Raw genomic sequence first — 23,982 nt, forward strand, 5'->3', positions numbered from 1 at the left:
TGTAATGTACAGAATATTGTGAATCAATATTTTTAAATAGAAACACAAAATGATGATTTTTTATTCTTTACAACTTTTTTTGCAGAAAATGTCAAGCCAAGCAACAGCTAAATATGTGAAATCCAGGAAAGGAAACAGGTTATTAAAACAGTATGGATATATATATTGCAATGAAAGGATAAGTGAACCAAGGAGACATTGGAGATGTGTGCAATATTATTCATCCCGTTGCAGTGGCAGAGCGGTTACAGTTGGAGAAATTGTTATAAAAACAACTGAACATAACCACTCTGCCTCTGCAATGGAGATTGAAATTCGTGAGACCATAAACGAAATGAAAGATATTGCATCCACCTCCAATGCCACACCTGGTTCAATTTTAAGAGAGGTTGCCCAGCATGTCCCCGGTCATGTTGCTTGTAATATGCCAATTATTCCTAATTTGCGACAAATTATTCAAAGAAAAAAGCAGGCAAGTAACACTCACACTGAAACTCCACAAACTTTTGTAGACATATTTCTAATGAACTTTCTATCTCTTTCTCCAATGAACCCTTCTTACTCCACGACAACCAAAACCCTCTAAAACGTATAATAATCTTTAGCACTCCCCGCAACCTTGTGAAATTAGAGAATACTGAAATTTGGATGATGGATGGAACGTTTAAAAGTACACCCCATCTTTTCACCCAAATTTAAAGTATTCATGCACAGATTCAAAATAATGTAGTACCCTTAGTATATAGTTTGCTACCTGATAAGCAATCAGCAACTGTAATGGCAGGGTTTTTGGCTTTATTTAGCAGTGATAATAGATCATTATTCTTGCTCGCATCTAGTATAGGCATTCTTAGCCTGTGTTGGCCCTTTTAAGCCCTTTTTCTAGACCTAGAAGAGGATAGCTGCTTAACATGCCTTTATTCTTGACTTTAACCTGTCTATTGCCTATTGGCTTTGACATATTAGATGGTTTATGTAGGTATTCTGACAGAGCTAAGGAGCATTTCACCCCTTTCAGGCCTAAAGCTAGAGAGACTCCATCTTGATGGAAGCAGAGAGGCTTTTTAGGGCAAAGGCAATGTTTCCAGTTAAGGCTGTTGTGCTAGAGGGAAGATCCAGTTAGGACTGCTTCTTATCCGAGAAATGTGTTTTTCTCTTGGGCCCAGACGTAACAAGCAGATGGCCACTGCGGTTGCGTGGAAGCCTGGGAGCTGGCACAGGAATTCGGTAGGAGACAGCCCTCCGGTGGAAATTTCCATGAGGGGAGAGGAATCCATAATAGCGAGCTACAGGAGAGGAGGAGTGGTCAGTTCAGTTTTGGAAGTCATTGCAGCGTGGTGTGCAGTTCAGCGTGGTGCTCAGAACAACTTGGAGCACAGGACTGCTGGGAGCCCAGAACAACTTGGAGCTCCAAATAGCTTGCAGAGAGAGAGAGGATGTCTGCTGGGAGCTGCAGAATAGAGTGCAGTTCTTGAATGGAGAAAGAAGGCAGACGATTGCTGAAGATGAGGAGAGAGAAAAGCAGTGCAGAGAGCATCAAAGAAGGCTGTCAGCTGGAGCAACTGAACCAGAGGCGTGGTGATGTGGTGAAGGAGGGAGAGACAGAGAGAGCCCTAATCCCACCAGAGGCAGAGAGAGAAATCTTCCTTCTAATAGGTGAGGTAGTCTGAATTAGTTACATTTACACTCTACACTTAATCTTTTCCCTTTTTAGCGGAGTGTTCCTGTTATGTGTAATCCTTCTCTTTCAAGTGGTGTGTTCTACCTATAGTCTTTGTCAGATCTGTGTTGTACTAATAATAAATGACCCCATTAATTAGTGAATTAGTGTGCATGAGTTCTTTTATGATAAAGTTATCCTGGCTTCAAGCCAGTTGCTGTTGAGCCACTGATGGATAAGAGGGGGGTAGGAGCGCTTAAATCAAGAAATGAACTTAGTCACATAGTGTGTATATCTTTGTCCTCATACAGTAAGAATAATCTTTCCTGGTAAGTATTGCTGTTTGAACAGATGCTACCCCTGATCAGGTAAGTAATAGTGAGGGAGAGAGGAGACTTGCAACCAAGGGACTAAGTTAGTACACCATCCTATAATAAAATAATCCCCAGTTTATAACAAACGGGTGTGTAATCCCTATTCTTGTTCTCTAAAGGTAAATGGCACTTCTAGGTGTTTGCTAGATGCATGAATGGATGAGTAATCCCAATCAGGTAAGTGGTGATCACATAAATAGGGAGTGAGTGGACCTTTGATGCCAAGAGCAGGTAATACATAATAATCTGGACCCACACTCAAAGTTATTATTGTAGTTTCATCCCGAGTAGACAGCTGAGATAATATCCCAATATATATATATATATGTATAGGTGTTCATAGGAATGTGGTCGTCGTTGATATGCGGCGTTAATGAGAGCGCTGGGGAGGATTACCAGCGTGTAGGGCTGCCAGATTGCGGCCCGTGTGTAAGTGAGAGCGTTGGGGGGGATTACCAACGTGGAGGTTTGCCGGATTGTAAACCGTTTGGAAAAGGAGAGCACTGGGGCTGCAGACCCACGTGTGTAGACACGCCGGATTGTGTGTCAGATCTGCCCTAGGGTAGAACGGTCTGGGTCAGGGTGGCCGCGAGACCAACTGATGTAAATAAGTGTGGTGTAGGGTATGGATATCCCTAGTAATCAGTGAGTATTCTTAGTATCCCTATAGATTTAGTGGTGTTCTTAATAATATGAGCTTGTATATTGCGAGTTCCCTATCCTCAGGTAGGTACCAGGTGCCTGGATATAGAGGAGTCCTGAGGACGGAAGGTGAGTACGTTTTGGCTGGGTCACAGGGGCCCCTGGGGGCTGATCCCATCTAAACAGAAAATCCAGCCATTACATTTTGGTGTAGTCGGACAGTTTACGAATCCTGTGTGACCCCATGTGTTGTGAGTGAGCGCCAAACATTACATTTTGGCGTAGTCGGACAGTTTACGAATCCTGTGTGACCCCATGTGTTGTGAGTGAGCGCCAAACATTACATTTTGGCGTAGTCGGACAGTTTACGAATCCTGTGTGACCCCATGTGTTGTGAGTGAGCGCCAAACATTACATTTTGGCGTAGTCGGACAGTTTACGAAGCCTGTGTGCCTGGCCATGTGTTTAGAGAGTTGCCCATGTGTTCTGAGGGAGTGCCCTGAACGCTAGTTCCATCTGGCGTAATGTTGCAGTTTATGTAACATGTTAGACCTATTGGCTTGAACAGTTGCAGCGTGAGGAGATTGTATTACATCATGGCATTTGGTTTATTCAGGGTGGAAGGAATCGTTTTCATCTTGGTGTTTAAACTGTCAGAGTTGAAGGATGGCATTACATGAGGAAGCCAATTACATCTTTGTGATGGTCCAATTGTATAAATGTGTGTGAAAAATGCTTTTAAATTGCCCATTCAATTGCTTGCTGCATCTGCTTATGCTGTGCAATGTAAAATGTGTTCATTGTTCTATGATCTGTGGAGTTCTGTGAATATAGCTCCTTGTAAATATGACTTGTGAATAGCGCCATATTTTTGTGACTTGTGAGGTGCATGTTCTCATGTTGATCTGCTGTGTTCCTTGTGCATTGCGCCTTGGAAATATTGTTTCTGAAAGGTTTGTCTTGTAAATATGGCTTGTGAATAGCGCCATGTGGTCATGGCTTGGACAGGGCATGTTATCATTACGTTTGGCAGGAGAGAGCTGGATCTTTCTCGGGTGCTTGGGGATAACGTTTTTGAAAATATGTACGTGTCATTTGTAAAAGTGAAGAAATGTGCTAATGATTTTCCCATGTATAAATGGACGTTGGGAAATGATTTTGTTTGAGCTGCCAAAGGGTTAATATCTTGAGTTGAGATGGCAGCCTTTATTTTTTTTTTACATGCTGTCAACATGCATGGTTATCTGACCTGACTATAAAAGTCAGTGGATTTTTGATGGTTTGATTTTGACTTTTTTTTCTTTTTGGTTCCTTGGTCAGCCTACGTGCTTTGTCAGTTTCTTGACGGAAAGGTAACATCTTGTGTTTTGAGAAGGGTGCTGTTCATTTCACATTCCTTTTGAAATGCGTCTACGAATTTGTGTGGGTTCACCTTGGAACTGATGTGGTTATAAATTAACGTTATGGAGAAAGCTGTGTTCTTTTCAAATGAGTGAAATGTTAAAAAGATAGCCCGTTAGAGTGCACGCTACGAGCTGTTTTCATTAATTATTTCTGTGAGGGGTTTCCATCTAGACAGGAATGTGCTGGTTTAATAATTATAAATCTTGCCCGACTGTGCATGGTAACATGTGCTTTTAATTAGTGACTGGCAACTATTTGCCTTTGAAATGAAAAATGTTAAAATGAAAATGTATGTTTTTATAAATGTGAACTTAAATACAATGTTGAAATGTATGTTGTTTTACAAATTATTTCTCTTTGACAAATGGACCCTAAATAAGTGAAATGTCTTGCCTTTAGTTGAGTTAGTTGGCTTTTTACAAAAAAAAACTGGAGTTTTTTTTTTTAATTGGCAATGCACTGTAATAGAATTGTTTTTGTTAAATTCGAGCTTCTGTTAGTTACAAAATAAGGCAGGAGAAATTTGTTTTTTGACCTTGGCAGACCAGCTGGTCTGCGCAGACGAGTTTCATTCTGCAAGTTTCGATCACGTCCCAGTGTGTTATGATGGGCTACAATCCAATTTTCTTCCGCGCACGGCTTGTTTATTTAAGGGCGGGGTGGCCTGCTCTTCCCTTGGAGTTAGTTAGTTTGATGGGCCTGGGCGGACTCTGACCTGGGAAAATGGGAGGCTTGCAGTGCCCTGCTGATGTTGTCATCATTTGGGCGGTACTCCAAAATTTTTTTTTCACAGTGTAATAGCATGGTTCTTGCCCAGAAGGGTGGGACTGGCTTAGTTAGGATTAGGGTATGTTAGGCCCCACTCAATGTTACTAAAAGTTAAATTTTGAATGTTTTAATTAATTAGGATCTTTTCTTTTCAATAATGAAAGGCACCCGGGGTGCTTTTTAAATGGAAAATTTTATTTTACAAGAATAATGATACTTCTTCTCTTGTTTCTAGGATTGCTGCAGTTGGGGTGCGTGCGTGCGTCTGCCCACTCCCTTTATTTGTTTTAGCTTTTTATTTTCATGTTATTATTTTAGTTTATTGTTTTGGATGATGGAACCAGACCAGACCAGACCAGACCGGGTGATGGATGGCCACATTGGAGGAAGTGTCCAGGATGCAGGGTGGTGGCCTACACTGAAGAATTTGGACATTAAATAATCCCTTGGACAATCAGGCCCCACTTTTAAAGCAAAAAAACGTGTCACCTATTATGACTAAGTTATTTAATTCCCTGGCCTGCAATTTTGACATCACTACAAGCAGGCCCCACTTTTAAAAAAAAACGTGTCACCTATTATGACTAAGTTATTTAATTCCCTGGCCTGCAATTTTGACATCACTACAAGCAGGCCCCACTTTTAAAAAATATGTCACCTATTATAGTTTTTCTAAATGAAGGACTTTTTTCAATGATGGTGCGCACATGTGTTCCACCGTGCGATTTAAAATGTTTTTTGTTGTTTTAAGCTTGATGTTTCATTAGCTATCTTATAAACATGGGGTTTGTTACTGTTCTTACATTTTCACCTTGATTGATCAATGGGTGGTTACCTTAAAATTTGGATTGTTCTGGGTAGAGTGTCTTTTAGTATGATTATGTATTAATGTTTGCCCAGACCTAGCAATTGTATTTCTCAGATTTCACTTTAAATTGACAAATGTCAGCAGGTAGGCCTCATTTAGGCCTATTGTTATTTTCATCTCACATATTAGCACCTACACCAATAGTTTCATGAGTCATCATTAGCTTAAGTTGCCTATAGTACGTAAGGCTCATTTAGGCCCTTTCTTGTTCTCTCATTAGAAGTTGAAACACATTTAGTTTTTAAGTTCACAACTGTAGGTAGGCCTTATTTAGCCTTAAGTTGTCCGAAGTAGGCCCATTTAGGCCCCTTGCTGTTTTCATTCAACACATAAGTCCCTACATCACTAGATTTCACCAGTTATCATTAGAAGTTGAGGAACATTTAGTTTGAGGATGCTTTGGTTAGTTTCTGTTGTTATCAGATCCAATTTCAGATATTTTCAGCATTCAAGTCAAGGGTGCTTTGATTTGTTTTTAGGTTTCTATTCCCTACAATTGAGTTTCAGGTGGAATTTTCTTGAGTTGTCATTGTTTTTTAGGGAGTTTTTTAGGTCTTGATTTGTTGATAGATTGTGTTGATGTTTGTTTATCTAGATGTTATTGTTTGTCAGATGTTCGCAAGATAAGGATCTAAGGGTGGATGGCAGAGTTTCTTGGGCTTTATTTAGCAGTGATATAGATCTTAATCTTGCTCACATCTAGGATAGGTATTCTTAGCCTATGTTGGATAGATTATGTTGATGTTTGTTTAGATGGTTGTTGTTGTTTATAAGATGCTCGCAAGATAAGGATCTAGGGTGCAGTGTAATGGCAGGGTTTTTGGCTTTATTTAGCAGTGATAATAGATCATTATTCTTGCTCGCATCTAGTATAGGCATTCTTAGCCTGTGTTGGCCCTTTTAAGCCCTTTTTCTAGACCTAGAAGAGGATAGCTGCTTAACATGCCTTTATTCTTGACTTTAACCTGTCTATTGCCTATTGGCTTTGACATATTAGATGGTTTATGTAGGTATTCTGACAGAGCTAAGGAGCATTTCACCCCTTTCAGGCCTAAAGCTAGAGAGACTCCATCTTGATGGAAGCAGAGAGGCTTTTTAGGGCAAAGGCAATGTTTCCAGTTAAGGCTGTTGTGCTAGAGGGAAGATCCAGTTAGGACTGCTTCTTATCCGAGAAATGTGTTTTTCTCTTGGGCCCAGACGTAACAAGCAGATGGCCACTGCGGTTGCGTGGAAGCCTGGGAGCTGGCACAGGAATTCGGTAGGAGACAGCCCTCCGGTGGAAATTTCCATGAGGGGAGAGGAATCCATAATAGCGAGCTACAGGAGAGGAGGAGTGGTCAGTTCAGTTTTGGAAGTCATTGCAGCGTGGTGTGCAGTTCAGCGTGGTGCTCAGAACAACTTGGAGCACAGGACTGCTGGGAGCCCAGAACAACTTGGAGCTCCAAATAGCTTGCAGAGAGAGAGAGGATGTCTGCTGGGAGCTGCAGAATAGAGTGCAGTTCTTGAATGGAGAAAGAAGGCAGACGATTGCTGAAGATGAGGAGAGAGAAAAGCAGTGCAGAGAGCATCAAAGAAGGCTGTCAGCTGGAGCAACTGAACCAGAGGCGTGGTGATGTGGTGAAGGAGGGAGAGACAGAGAGAGCCCTAATCCCACCAGAGGCAGAGAGAGAAATCTTCCTTCTAATAGGTGAGGTAGTCTGAATTAGTTACATTTACACTCTACACTTAATCTTTTCCCTTTTTAGCGGAGTGTTCCTGTTATGTGTAATCCTTCTCTTTCAAGTGGTGTGTTCTACCTATAGTCTTTGTCAGATCTGTGTTGTACTAATAATAAATGACCCCATTAATTAGTGAATTAGTGTGCATGAGTTCTTTTATGATAAAGTTATCCTGGCTTCAAGCCAGTTGCTGTTGAGCCACTGATGGATAAGAGGGGGGTAGGAGCGCTTAAATCAAGAAATGAACTTAGTCACATAGTGTGTATATCTTTGTCCTCATACAGTAAGAATAATCTTTCCTGGTAAGTATTGCTGTTTGAACAGATGCTACCCCTGATCAGGTAAGTAATAGTGAGGGAGAGAGGAGACTTGCAACCAAGGGACTAAGTTAGTACACCATCCTATAATAAAATAATCCCCAGTTTATAACAAACGGGTGTGTAATCCCTATTCTTGTTCACTAAAGGTAAATGGCACTTCTAGGTGTTTGCTAGATGCATGAATGGATGAGTAATCCCAATCAGGTAAGTGGTGATCACATAAATAGGGAGTGAGTGGACCTTTGATGCCAAGAGCAGGTAATACATAATAATCTGGACCCACACTCAAAGTTATTATTGTAGTTTCATCCCGAGTAGACAGCTGAGATAATATCCCAATATATATATATATATGTATAGGTGTTCATAGGAATGTGGTCGTCGTTGATATGCGGCGTTAATGAGAGCGCTGGGGAGGATTACCAGCGTGTAGGGCTGCCAGATTGCGGCCCGTGTGTAAGTGAGAGCGTTGGGGGGGATTACCAACGTGGAGGTTTGCCGGATTGTAAACCATTTGGAAAAGGAGAGCACTGGGGCTGCAGACCCACGTGTGTAGACACGCCGGATTGTGTGTCAGATCTGCCCTAGGGTAGAACGGTCTGGGTCAGGGTGGCCGCGAGACCAACTGATGTAAATAAGTGTGGTGTAGGGTATGGATATCCCTAGTAATCAGTGAGTATTCTTAGTATCCCTATAGATTTAGTGGTGTTCTTAATAATATGAGCTTGTATATTGCGAGTTCCCTATCCTCAGGTAGGTACCAGGTGCCTGGATATAGAGGAGTCCTGAGGACGGAAGGTGAGTACGTTTTGGCTGGGTCACAGGGGCCCCTGGGGGCTGATCCCATCTAAACAGAAAATCCAGCCATTACAGCAACTTATACTGAATTTTTGTCAGTAATTAAAGAAAAAACTTCTAATAAAAGTCCTAGGAAAATCATTGTGCATTTTGAATTGACTATGATGAATGTTATCACCAAAACATACACGGATACCCAAATTCAGGGATGTTTTTTTCACATTTCCCAGGCTTTTTGGCGTAAGTTACAAAAAACATCCCTAGTTACTGATTACTGTTCAGATAGCAAACTACAGGTAGAATTAAAGAAACTAACTGCACTTTGTTGTGTACCTCCTGAAAGTGTAGACGAGTACTACACTGCAATTTCTGAATCAGAATATTATGTCGAAAATGAAGATAAATTGGCACCCTTGTTAAATTATTTCGAAGACACATGGATTGGACATCTAAGTAGATCGGGTCGCAGGAGGAAGCCACGTTTCCATGTGGAGTGGTGGAACTGCTACACAACCTGCTTAGAAGGAGGTGCAAAAACAAATAATGCCATAGAGGGATGGCATAACTCCTTCAATCACACGATTAGAAAACCACACCCCAATTTCTACTCATTCTTAATAACTTTGAAGAAGGAGCAAAGTTATCAAGAAATGAGAATTGCACAAACTTTAACAGGTAGCCTAAATCCACGGATTTTCAAAACAATCTAAGGAAATGTCTGAGAGACTATTGGCAATACTTCAACAGTTTTCGTTGAGTGTGGCATTAGACTACCTGGAAGATGTTGCTAACATTTTACATTTTTAAATACACACACCCACCTTACTTTCCTGCTTTTGCCTAAATTATTTTTCATTTAATTAATTAAATTGGCCATTTTTTAATACATTTTTTTTAAAATTACAGTCGGGTCACCAAACAATAATATATATATATTTTTTTTTTAAAAGAGATTATCTGATATTTCCCCCCAAAAAAATTTGTGAAAATATTTCAGACATTTCTTTTTCAAAAAAAATTTCTTCAAAAGTAAATAAAACATCCATCATAACAAAAATATCATTTACATTTAATTTACTTATTTTTTTTGAACTTCCTGAAAGCATTTTGAACGTAACACAAAATTTCTTTTATTCAACCTATGCACTATTTTATCCAAAAGGATATTTTGGTATTATTGCAATTTAAACAGCTGGTTTTTTGTTACTAAATTTATCAAAAACAAACATCTTTCTTTTGTAATAAATTAACCTACAAAAATTAAGTTGCAAACAACAAATTTGAAAACTCTTTTTCCCCTCAGTGAATCTGCAATACAAACATTTATCAGAGAAATAATTCTATAACAATTACATTTAAAACAGAAAATGAAAGACAATATTAGATTTGGAAAAATTACTAACTCAATTATTTCTCGCTAACTAAACCTTTTTCAAATTTTTTTCATTTCCTACCTCCAAGATTTTTCGCAAAACAGCCCATTTTTTAACCTTCAATATAAAATCAATGTATTGAACTAGAGAATAACCAAAAACAAATCTCTGTGTAACCGATCAAAAAATAGTAAACAATATTTCCTTTGTAACACAAAAACCAGCATATTAAATACTCGATGAAACCAAAATACAACTTTTTTTTAAAACTAACGATACTGTCATCTTATTTTTCCAACATTTTTTCGTAAATACTCTACATTTCTTTAATTACTCTTAGTTATTTACGTTCAAAATATTTTCTAATATAAACTTTTCCTTTTTTTAAACAACTTCTCCGTTTCCCCATCTATAATTAGGACCCGACAAAGGCATATTCAATAAAAATAATCGGCGACATGTTAAAAACAATACAAAAACATCAAATTTTACATGGGCAACCTCCCCTTATCCTTACGTTAAAATATATATATCCACAATGTTATTATTAACTATATATAAAGTTTTGTAAGTTTCCTACCTGAGCGCAGATCAGCTTCCAGCTGCTTCCTCCAATCGATGCTGTTGAAAATGGCCGCTTGCGTCGACGTTTACGTGACGACGTGATCCAAAGCAACAAAGACAAAAAAAGGACTATTTACCAATGTTAATAATATTAAAAAGTATAATATTATTTAAAAATATAATTCATTTGTTAATAAATATTTAAAAATATGTATTATTTCAAATAAAATACGTACTATTTTATGGTATTTTTTAAAAATAAAAATATATTTTGAAACTAAACATACAATTTCTTTGTTTTTTTTACTAATCTATATTTTACATTTTTCTTCTTAGATGTACTTTATTAAATTATTATTTCTTTCACTAACTTACTACTATTTGTATTTCCATGAAATTCTGCATATTTCCTCCTGTACAACTACCTTCAAAACTTTAACGCGGGATGCTATGAAGAAAGTAACAAAATAAAAAAAGGACAAATGACTCCATAGAAAACAATGTTAAAACGTGGGAAAAAAATAATACTCACCTTTTATTATTAATTCCTTTTTTTATAAAATGTTAAATTATTTTATAAAATAGTAAATAAAAACATTAGAATAATTTAAAATTATTAGTTTATTTTTTAACATTTTTAACCTTTTTTTAATGATATTTTGTTATTATTAATTTTCTTAAAAAATTATTAACAATCTCTCTTTAAACATGAAAAATATTACTAAAAATAATAAAATAAAATTAAACATTTTAACAAAATATTTCTACTTAATTAAATAAAGACATCAAAAATACTTGTAAAATACTCCATCTAAATTTAATCTATCAATCTAATATTTTTTAATTAAACATATAATAATTTTTTTATAATATATAATATATATAATTATATATTAAATATATTAATATAATATATTAATATAATATATATATATATATTATTTTTATATTTTTTTAAATTAACAGCAAAAATACTTATAAAATACTGCAACAAAATGTAATCTAACAATCTCATATTTTTAAAATTAAACATATAATAATATAAACAAATAATTATGCGTTGTAAAAACATGCGTTGTAATAGCACATGCATTGTAAAAGCACGCGTTGTAAAAGCATGCGTTGTAAAGGTACTTACGTTGTAAAAGATGCGTTGTAAAAGAAATGTGTTGTAAAAGTTGCGTTGTAATGGCTGTTTCCCGGGTATCACACTGAGTCGTTAAGTCACCTACTGTGGGTTTGTACATCAGTAAAAGTAGAAAGAAGGACCTTGTTGAAATCTGTCTTTATTGAATTAAACATTCGCACATGTAGACATGCTGTAACAAATTGGATGGGCGCCTCATCAAATATTTTAACATGTCGGGGGTAAAATTCATGATAATAGTAGAAAATTTACTCACCAAAGCTGGGAAAGACTAAAGGCATAGGGAAACAAAATGCCCCCTTTTTTTACAGAAAGTTGTAAATATTTTAAACGGACTTGAAACACGCTTCGCTTTTAATCGTTGTATGTAATAAATTGTGATGTATATGCTTTATGGTTATGACAAACCAAATAAAGTTCATTTTGACTGACTGAACTCCCTCTCACAACTGTACTTCCGCTCTTCCAATGCGCTTCAGGACAAGTTTTGGGCCGATTCTTGGTGAGTGGAGTGAAGAGTTTTGAGGGAAAGGGGGGCGAGGGAGACGTGTACAGTGACTAAGAGAGAGCAGCAGTAGTAGAGGGGGTGAGTGACTCTAAGCAGAAAATATTATGAGGGTTGGAGAGTAAGGGGGGGTGCGACTGAGCAACCATGTGAAAGAAAAGGTGATGAAGTTCCAGAGTGTGTCTGACAGAGGGAATCACCCAGCTGGACCAAGCAAGATATTTAGTTGGTGGGAGAGCCAGTCACTCAAATGATGTTTTGCAGACGGTCTGCCCCTGCAATCATTGGCCTCTCCACTGAGACTGCAGGCCGGTGATGTCACTTCCTGTGATGTGATGTCACGTGCCGTGATATCACTTCCTGTGATACTACCTAACTCGGAGAGTCCCCCCACTTCTTTTTTTTGTAGGACTTGTGCCCTGATCAACAGCCTTTAATATGTTTGTTTTATGGATAATTCTACACATTTTGTTGCAGGTGCTGTCCAAGCCACCCTCAGTGCCATGGACCCTGGGACAGGCGGCCAGTCCTCCTTGTGTTGTAAAAAGTGGCTGCACTGTCAGCAGATATATACCACATTTTGGTACCCCCACAGACTTGAAAGCCCCTGGAAGCCCCCCAGATACAGACTAAGATTTCAATCTGACTTTAAGAAGACCCAAACGTCCCAGGCCCAGCTTCGTTCTCAGGCTCCAGAGACCTCTCTATTACCACAGTCTATCTGAAGGTGACTGGGGCACCGAGGGGGAAAGATGCTGGTACAGCCTGGCATGGGGCCAGTGGTTCGCAGTGACACAAAGCAATGGGGAAGTGAGATGGACCTTGGACGCCTGTGTAGTAAAAGCGACAATAAAGAACTATGTTGATAGATTGTGTGTATTGGTAGGGACGCACACAGGCCACAGCGCCAGCAGGTGCCCCTCTGTGCATTATGTAACAAACCGAAGGGGTGGAGGAACCGTTACCACTTTGGCCATACATCAATTATCTGTAAAAACTAATACTGTCCATATGACTGGGTAAAAATCTGGTTTACCTGATAAAAGAAGGAAATTCTATCCCTAATTACACTCTGCACACAATAGCTTTAGGAATGAGCTCGTATCGGGAACTGGAGGCAGTGAGAACATCAGATTTATTTAACTTTTTCGAATGATTTAAGGAACGAAGGGTGTCCATAATATAATTATTTACAGGATTAAAAACGTACTATTGGATACTGGGAAATCAGGGAGTTCCTTTTTGCTCCAGATATGTGAATGTCCAGAGGCACCAAGTTCAAACAGTCACATTTTTGGCCAAGACCTTGAGTAGATCTGAAAGACTGAAGCTAGCAGGGCAAAATCGGCAACTCAAATTCAGTGGCACACACTGTACCTCAGGGCTCTGCACTTTTGACCTCTTCTGTTCAACATGTACATGTCTCCTCTGGCAGAGATGCTTTCTCAGGATCAATGACAGGTCCACGTGTATGCTGAGGGTACTGGGCTGACATTGGTGCATGGTCAGGGAAACTCAGCAGAAGCTGGTACAGATTTTTGCTGCTTTATCCAGTGTTGGTCCTAAGATAGGAACAAAGTTCTTTACTCTGTCAGGACACAGAGGACATAGAACATTGTCTATAATCCCAGTTGTTATTGCAAAGAAAGTCATTGATACTCCCTGACGGTGAATCAGGTTATGTTCACTTGCACAAACATATGAGACAGCAGTGAGAGACCATGGAAAGATGCTGAGATTTGACACATGGGAATTGATTCAAGATTTTACAAGACCATCCATCTATTGATGTATGTTTGATGTATGTATGAAGCAACAGCAAAGAAAAAGCAACGAACACCAGTAGATGTGCTTCGTAAGTCTCTTTGGGCCCCTGGTCCAGTACTGGTCAGATAAGTTCGGTGTCATGTTATATGCAATAATACTTGTCTCTTCATTTCTTTTCTTTTACGGATATTTTGATTGATTTCCAAACTCTGAAGTAAATGATTAGGGACCTGACATTTTGATAATCTCTCAATGTTTTTCCCATGGCATATTGCGCATGTATCCCATGCCATGAATATACAATTTAAATGTGTGTGTATTACATCAGATTATTAGGGAGCTCATAATGAGATGTTCTATACCAGTTGGTAATACAGCATTCCGTAAATACCATTATCGCAGTTGTGGCATTCCTCAGATGCTCTATAACTGCACCATTCTGAATTTAACACCTGGGATTGGGAGAGTGGTCTTCCATTCTCAAACCTTCAAACCTGGAGTGCTGCAAATTTTCTTCCTGCGAATTCCACCAGGCTCTTCCTTCAATGTGTGTGAGACCAACGACCAACCCTGTGAATACGGTAATTACCACAAATCTCAGGCTACCGTTTCAGACGCAAACGCCTGTCCGCCCACAATATAGGTTTCAAGGGTATTAACTCCGAACGGAAGGTAGGCATAGTTCATAATATATTAATAAACATTTTTGGGTGTCTGAAATTATAATTTTCATGATGTCAATAAAATGTTTAATTTTTGCTATATAATTACATTTCAATACAATGTTTTATTTCATTCAAATATGGTTTTGTGAGGAACAACTTTGCGCATACAGTGGCATGCATGGTTATTTTTCAAGAAAATATTTGCAGAAAATAGGTTGTCAAATATTCAGTCTATTAAACCTCTCTCAGGTAAAATACATTTTCTTTTCTGCTTCATTTGAATAAATATTAGTTATGACATTTTACAAGGGTTGCCATGTTTTTACCTATAGTACAAACATTGTAAAAGCTGACACCCTCAGTTAGGGACAGGGGCTTCTCCATCATGTTATGGATGTGTGATGATCAGGGTTACTGGAATTATGTGGCAGGTTAGCACCAAATTAAGCAGCAGTGGTCACTTAATTGTGCAGCAAGAAAATGCTAATTATGTGGCATAATGTGGCACATTTTTAATAGTATTACTTCATTATTTTGTAGTTTTTACACTTAGGGGTTGAGTCCGATTCGGGAAAATACGCTCCGAATAGCTGTACAGAGCGTATTTCCCGTACAAATCGTACACCTTCAACGTCCCCGTACGTACGATCAAGTACGATCCAAACCCAATGCAGATCTACGTACAATTCGTACCAAGCACCGTACGACAAAAAAATACATACGATTTGTATCCGGTTCAGCCAGTACGCTATGTCCGTACGTAAAAAAGCAGCAGTTTCTGGCCCAGCAAGTACGATTCGTCTCTGCGACACTCCGTACGACCCTTTTTCTATGGGACCCGAAAACAGCCGTAAAAGCAAAGTTCGGCTCGAACCGAACCCGGTACCCGACATACACTCCATGAATCCCATCATCCGTGTCATCCCAGTCCTATACGCCTACGACCTGGTGCATAGAAACCGACAACGGCACAGACGGTGAGAACAACATACCGCAACAACCGAAGTGTACATCTATGGTGTGTCATACACGCTCGCGTATACCACCATTGCAATAGTGATACGAGCCGCACACATGTCATGAATGTTGGGGTACGGTGCGTCACACGCGCTCGCTTATGGCACCATTGCAATAGTGATACGAGCCGCACACACGCCATGAATGTTGGGGTACGGTGCGTCACACGCGCTCGCGTATGGCACCATTGCAATAGTGATACGAGCCGCACACACGCCATGAATGTTGAGGTACGGTGCGTCACATATGAGGGGTGGATGGATATGACTCCCAGCAGTGCCCAACAGTATGGGGGTGGGTGGATATGACTCCCAGCAGTGCCCAACTGTGTGGGGGTGGGTGAATATGACTCTCAGCAGTGCCCAGACATAAGAGGGGTGGGTGCACAGGACTCCCAGCAGTGCCCTACAGTATGTGGGTGGGTGGATATGACTCCCAGCGGTGCCCAGACATAAGAGGGGTGGGTGCACAGGACTCCCAGCAGTGCCCAACAGTATGGGGGTGGGTGGATATGACTCCCAGCAGTGCCCAGACATAAGAGGGGTGGGTGCACAGGACTCCCAGCAGTGCCCAACAGTATGGGGGTGGGTGGATATGACTCCTAGCAGTACCCAGACATAAGAGGGGTGGGTGCACAGGACTCCCAGCAGTGCTCAGATATAGGGGGGCATTATCATCATCATACCACAACTACATGGGGGTATGTGTACAACCCTAACTTGTGAGTTTCCTGATAGTGCACTATCACTTACAGCAGTGTCCCACTCCAAGGAGGATGGATTTCTGTCACACACTGCGTGACACACCACATGTTGGTGTGATGTCAGATCCCACATGCATACCCACCCATGGAGGTTGCTGGCAATCTACACACCCTACCATCATGACGCAATAGTGTATAGTCATGTAACAGCCCACCAAACAAAGAGAGCAAAAGGGAACACACACTTTCATGTACATCCCTGGGCTGATATGAATGTCCTGGTGGTGGTCAGACCACCAAGATGTAGTCTCTCATGGAAGGAATAGGGTTGAAACTCCTTAGATACAATGCACGCATTTGTGAGTCATGTGCCCAAATACCCTGCATAACAATTTCCAACATAGGGGTAGGCTGTGATGACACACCTGCATAGTGGGAAAAAGGGTGAATGTGTCTATGAAGGCATTTGTACATACTCAGAACACAAGTACAGTGAGTAGCATGGATGGCACAGACTAATGAGCAGTAGTAATCTGTGAGCAGGCATGGCCATTGCTGAAGGGAACCGTCACTAACAAAGGAAATGTGCACACATGTCAGCACAACAATTGTGCAACTACCTGTAGTGAAGATCTCAGGTGTCACAGAAGAAGGAACACTCCTTGGGACAATGTCTCTAGCCAAACTGAACACACACAACCAATGATACATTGCATAGACATTGTGATGGCACATAGATACCATAGTCCACCTCATAACCATCATAAAAAAACATCTTTCTGAATCCCAAAACATTACCATGACACCAACTCCTGGGCCCTCAGCACCTGAAGCAAGTACCTGAAATGCAATAGTGTAGAATGAAAAATAAAATGCTTTATTCAGCTCCAAATGAAAATGAGTGCAAAAATGAGTCCCAGCTCAAACAAGGCCAATGGCCAGTCCACATCAAAGTCTCGTAGGGGGACGTTGGGGAGGTTGTCGACCCCAAACTTGCCTGCACATGAATGACCTAAAGAGTTGTTGACCCTTGGGAGGCATCATCTGGGTCAAGACCAGGCACCACAGAAACTGTAGTGGGAAGGGTAGGTGTTGTGGGTGCAGGGTGGGAGGTATCCTCCTCAGTGGCTTGTGCAGCACCAAAGGTGGAAAGAAACTCAGAGCTGCAGACTGCTGCCAGTTCATCCAGACCACCACCTGCACCCGGAGACACTATGGAAGTGGAGGTAGAGGGCTGTGAGTCTTGCGGACTTTGTCTTTGGCTGCGTGTCTGCCATCTAACCCCAGTCCCTGTGGGTGTGCCTGCATCCCTCTGAGATTGCGTGCCAGGAGACGTGGGCTTACACTTCTGTGGTGGTGTGCTGGTTGTGTCCGTTGGTGTGCGTGATCATGTTGTTCTGCATGTGCTCTGGACAGGTATGGGAGAGGAGGGTGTGGATGGGTCTGAAGGAGGGGGGACCGCTGCAGGAGGGAAACTGCTGCCATCAGTGAGGAGTCCATGGACGATAGAATCCGACGTTGGTCAGACATCGTAGCTGACATGCCCTCCATGAATGACAACAACTGTGTCAGTATCTGAGTCTGGCCATGGAGGACAGTCAGCATTGATGTCTGACCAACCTGAATCTGGTGGAGTAGGTCCACAGGCTCCGCACTGAGGGCAGCAGGGGAAACAGGAGCAGGGGCTGCGGTGCCAGGGCTGAAGGAGACATGGGGGGCTAGACGGACAGAAGGGACCCTAGCAACTGGTAGGGTGTAGATGGGTCTGGAGGAGGCGGAGATAGACACTGTGATGTTGGTTGCTGTTGCGGCGTATTCCTCCTCTTCCTGGGAGTCAGAAGCGGATCCGTCAGCGTGGTAGGAAGTGTCGCCTTCCAACAGTTCTGCCACCTGACTCCCCTCACCCTCCGTGCCACTGGCTCCCTCCGACTCCTCAGCTGTGGTGGCACTGTGGCTGGGTCCCTCCTCTTGGTCCATGCTCATGTCTCCTCCTGCCTCTGTCGATGATGCTGTGGGCAAGGGGAAGAAACAAAAATCCATCAGTAACCTGTACACATCTGACACATGAGCACAAAATCATAAGGTCACACTGCAAATAATGGCATGCATCATGAGTAACAGCCAGATAGCTCAGCACATATTTGAGAATTGTACTGCCCAGTTGGTATAGACACAATGCTACTTGGACACAAGGATCGAAAGAACACACCAGGCCACAACTTGAATGAGAATTACACTGAGAAGCTTCTGTTTGTTCACATATAACATACATGGTAGGAGGGTCTCAGGGAAGTTTTAAGACCTGCCCAGGTTACAATCCCCTTATATCTACAATGAAAAAACAAAATAAACCTGGGGGTCTACTATTGAGTGAATATATACTCTAAAGTGATAAGACGTATGCCCAACAGTATGGTGCAAGGTAAATTACCTATCAGTTTTAAACAGAATGCTCATAATCCAACACACATAACCACCAGTAACAGTAGGTGAGACCCAATGTCCAGAGATGGATTCCCATCAAAGTCTTGTTAATGATCAATATTATCATCTGTTCATCCAAAGGTTGTTAAGGGGTGTCTCTAGATCATTGAGACCATATCCTTACCCACCATGAAAGACAGGGTTTCGACCCGCAATTACTCGTAGACCATATGTATGATCATTAAATGGGAACGAGTGCAGTGCAAATAAACAACGTGAGTGTGAGATTAAAAGTAGAATAGAGGACAAATAGCAGAAACCTTTAATAGCTATTGGTCTCTTTCTGATTAAAACCAAGAATAGCGCAAAAAAGCAGTTTCACCAAATAGCTGCATAAGGGCCGACATGTTTCTGCCAAACAGGGAACAATCTCCCAGGGATTTTTTCAGGGCCTCTGTTCTAAACAATTTTTTTGCCACTGCATGTGCATACTACGTATAAATAAACCATATGTAAATCTTGAAAAAATCAAACCATAAAGGATATGTATTTCTATTCCTCCATGTCAATTGGTGTAATGTTCACCTACAATAAATAAACAGTGGTATCAGTGTACTGGATATAGCAGTATGTAAGAATGAAAAAAAGGCATACGGAATTGTCTTACTCACCCATAATGACAGGGGATAGGACCTCACCTCACCTGGACCGGGCTCAGGATAGGGGAGACCACGCGCTGTGAAAGTAAGGAAATGGGTGCTTGATAAAAAGAGCAGGGTAACCAATACTATTCCCAACTCCATAAATCTATCACCTCTCTCTTTACTTGACTTACAAACCCCTTACCAACGCTACTCCCCAGGAGGCTCACCCACTAGCCATCTGTGTAGACAGCAATTTGGCTAATTTCACAAAGGATTATTTGCAAGGTACATTATATAAGAACCATTTTTGTTAAGTGGTGCATAGGGGTTAGTTGACCTTTCTCTGCGCACTCTTGCTGGGAAGGGAATACCTTACATTATGCATTCTAGAAGTCAAGCCATAGACCTCCTTACCTCTCCGTTGTTGCCTCAGACTGGACCTAAGTCTGGGGGAGGCAACGTGAGGAGGAGGGCAGGACTGATTTGTACCGGAGAACTCCTGAAGCGTTAGCCAATCAAAGCGCTTCCAATTCGAAAATAAGTCAAATGTACCGGATTGTAAACAAAGTCAATTCGCTTAGACAGGTAATTAAAAACGAAATCGACTTACTTCATTGTGTTTGAATAAAGCAGGGATAGCTCCAGGTAACGATAGAACCATCTTGTGCATATTACGTAGTCTTGCGATCGTGGTACGATCTCGTCAAGGATATGAAACTACAAAATTACCTCACCGCGAGCTTCTCAGACTGAGCAATTCACAGCGGATTAAGTTTCAGAACTAGTACCAAGATATCTGTTTGCGAGCTAATTAGAGGCTACACACAGCAGATGCTGCGAGCAGCGGGAGGCGGCTGTTGTTCTCCGGGAGGCACAGCTGCCACATATACAGGACCCGCATGCCGAGCGGCTTCTCCGTATCTGTATGAGTGTTTGAATGACACAATTACACACTGAATTTGATCAGTGGATCATGATGACTAAAGAAAGTTGTTGGTCCTGAGGAGAACCCTCCAAATTTCTGGGTTCGAAACGCGTCGACCGACTAGGTCCCCTGTCATTTAGAAATTTTTATTGTAAATAGTAAGACAAGTGTCTCCATAGTAGGCTGAAAGATATTACAAAAACTGTAAAAAATTGTTTTGGAATGACTAATTCATTTCTGGTTTATCTTTTTAGTGACATTGGGATCGTTGTGTGCTGTATGGATGTGGTTAGTTTGAATGTTGAATGAATGGTTCTTGGCCAAACGTATGGGTAAAATGAAAGTGTGTGAGGTTGTTATTGGTTGAAATGTATATATGTGAGGTTGTTATTGGTTGAAATGTATATATTTATGTATTATTTCCCTGTATGTTTTTCATCTACTGTTATGCATAAGAAATTATATTGTGTGCAATAATAAATGAAGACAAAATAAATATAATGAAATTGGATTTTTGCAATTTCTAAAGCAGATTGTCATGTTATGTTCATGAAGTCAGATATAAATAGTGTTAGGAGTTAGTCTCAGCATTGGCATTTGTGTTGTTCTTTAGATATTTGGCTCAGCCTTGCTGAGTGAGAGCCAAGGCCCATCATTGTTTTTCCCTGGTTAGAGTAGGCACCGAGGCGTGAAGTATCGAGTCTGTTTGACCCTGGTCCATGACCCTGCCGCGTCGGGGATTGAACCCTGGTCCCGGGCCGTTCTCTGCTTACGGGTCTGCCGCCTCTAACCAGTGAGCCACACCACTCCACTGATGAAGATGTAATAGTCTCAGCAGCCCAGCAAAGCTCCATGGCAGTATCTTCAGGTATGGTGTCTCTCTAGTGCTAGGTACCTGCTGCTTGGAACAGTTCTGGGTGTCGTTAGACAAGCCAGACAATGGCCATCTCCTGTCCGTTTGTGTTTTTCGTTTTCTCTCTATCGGTTCAATGGTTATTCTCCTGGCTTGGCCCCCTGTCTTTGAATAGGATCGGGTGGATTTTAATTAGCGCGTGAAGGATCAGGGGCGTAACACAGGCCCCTGCAGCCCCCGCAGTGCGGGGGGCCACAGCGCTCCAGGGGGCCCCTCACTCTCGGCAGAACTTAAAGCCAGCTAAGCTATATACAGTGTGTGCGCCGCACAACACAGACGGTGACGGCCTCAATCTAACCATTATTTATGGGGGGATATTAACACAGGCCTCCGCAGGGGGCCCCCACGCTCCAGCCAGGGGCCCCCTCACTCTTAGCAGAGGAAGACGCAGTAAGCAAGGCAAGCTAGGCCTATAAACAGTGCACGATCGCACACAGCGGAAGGTGACGTGCCTGGGCCTCTATCCAGGGGCGTAACACAGGCCCCTGCAGCCCCCGCAGTGCGGGGGGGCCACATCGCTCCAGGGGGCCCCTCACTCTCGGCAGAACTTAAAGCCAGCTAAGCTATATACAGTGTGTGCGCCGCACAACACAGACGGTGACGGCCTCAATCTAACCATTATTTATGGGGGGATATTAACACAGGCCTCCGCAGGGGGCCCCCACGCTCCAGCCAGGGGCCCCCTCACTCTTAGCAGAGGAAGACGCAGTAAGCAAGGCAAGCCAGGCCTATAAACAGTGCGCGATCGCACACAGCGGAAGGTGACGTGCCTGGGCCTCTATCCAGGGGCGTAACACAGGCCCCTGCAGCCCCCGCAGTGCGGGGGGGCCACAGCGCTCCAGGGGGCCCCTCACTCTCGGCAGAACTTAAAGCCAGCTAAGCTATATACAGTGTGTGCGCCGCACAACACAGACGGTGACGGCCTCAATCTAACCATTATTTATGGGGGATATTAACACAGGCCCCCTGCCTCCGCAGGGGGCCCCCACGCTCCAGCCAGGGGCCCCCTCACTCTCAGCAGAGGAAGACGCAGTAAGCAAGGCAAGCCAGGCCTATAAACAGTGCACGATCGCACACAGCGGAAGGTGACGTGCCTGGGCCTCTATCTATTTTAAACATTAATTATGGTGCCCTGCGTGCGCACGCCCTGCCGGCCTGCCTGAGCCTTTTTAATTTATTTAAATAGTTGGTGCACACTGCGCAGTATGGCTCTTACTTCATAATTAAGGTCCATGGGCGTGGCGGCGCGCAGTTGTTGTCTGTGGGTCTGCGCGCTGCGGTGCCGCGGTGTTCAGGGTGGGGGCGGGGTGCCAATTTCGTCATGCGTATTGTAAAAGTGCGCGTGACTTCAGTACTGACTTAGAAGAAGCCAGAAGGTTGTGGCCGCCGTGGTACTGAAAGAGTACTAGCCCCTGCCTGGCCCAGTCAGTCGCCCTGTCTTCTGCAGCCCGTCTCGCTCGCCTTCAAAGCTGCAGGCCAGCCAGGCCTAAGGTGAGCGTGCGAGTATGTCGTGTCCTGCTTAGTGCTCACATGCAAAACAGACCCATTGGTATTGCCTATGCTTGTTTTTTCGTCTGTAGAGGAGGAACTGCTTGTAAACGGTTGTTTGAATTCTCGAACGAGAACGTACTGCTTGGTGTCTGTGGGCGTGGGGGCAATTTGTACAGGGGGGCCTATTTGCTCCAACCCGTGCAGGCTAATTATTGACGAGCATGTACAGTGCGTGCTGTAGATTTGCCAGCCCCTGGTGACGAGTTCTGACGTGGTGGTCTGTGTGATAATAGAATAATTATGATTTTAATTATGTGGTACCATTGCCTTTGATGTGCTTGCTCTCACATGACAATATCCCAATCATCTTGGATGTTGTTTCTTTGATACAAACCGTCTCGATTTGTAGTTGTTGGGCGCTGCGCCTCGGTAGCATCGTGTTTCTATTAACTCTATTTTTCTTCCACAACTCGATTTTAGAAACCGCACGAATTCACCCAAAAGCGTTCCAGAGCAGTGAGAAGGTCAACAAGTCACTTTTAATTCACGAGCTTATCTAATAATTTAGTTATCAGGTTGTAATTGTAGGAAAAAGCCCGATTAAAGACAAGTTCGAGGAGCAACTGCTTTAAACTAAATAAGAAAACTGCTAAGAATGCGGAGTGCACCCCTCAACACGAGGAGCAGCTCATTTAGGCCAACCGAGGAAAGAAAATAGCGTCATTGCAAATGCACTGCTGATACTGCAGGATCTTGCATTAGTGCCTGGCACTGTGGGGTGGAATGCACCTGCATGAATAGGTCTAAAAACTGCGACCTAAGACTGTTCCAGTATATTCTTCTTTCTGGCAACCACCCACCGCTGAGGTGTAGTGTTTGCCACCTACAAACCGCTGCTGTTCCAAATGGCGTTATTCGGCTGCATGACTTCTTCCCGCCCACATGTCCTCCTGTTTTGAGTGAGAGATGTGATTAATTGTATTTTTACTTTTGGTCTGACATTTTTTCTCTTTTAGAATGGGAGGTGGTTGCTCTGGTTCTATTGCTGGCTACTGGCTTGTGGGATAGACTCATGTGGGTGATTGAAAAGAACATTACTGAGCAACAAAAGACATCCAAAGTTAGTTGGACTGATTTCCCCCAGGTATCTGCAGAGGGTTTCTTGGTAGGAGAAGTCAGGTTGCTTCCATTGCAGGTTTTCACCATTTACAGACTACACCATCTACAGTCTACGGAGTGGAAGGAAATGAGTCTGCGCAAGGGGCCCAGCATGTGGCCCCGTTGAGGGTGTT

This window comes from Lissotriton vulgaris, chromosome 11 (assembly GCF_964263255.1).
Source record: "Lissotriton vulgaris chromosome 11, aLisVul1.2, whole genome shotgun sequence".
NCBI classification, from domain to species: Eukaryota; Metazoa; Chordata; class Amphibia; order Caudata; family Salamandridae; genus Lissotriton; species Lissotriton vulgaris.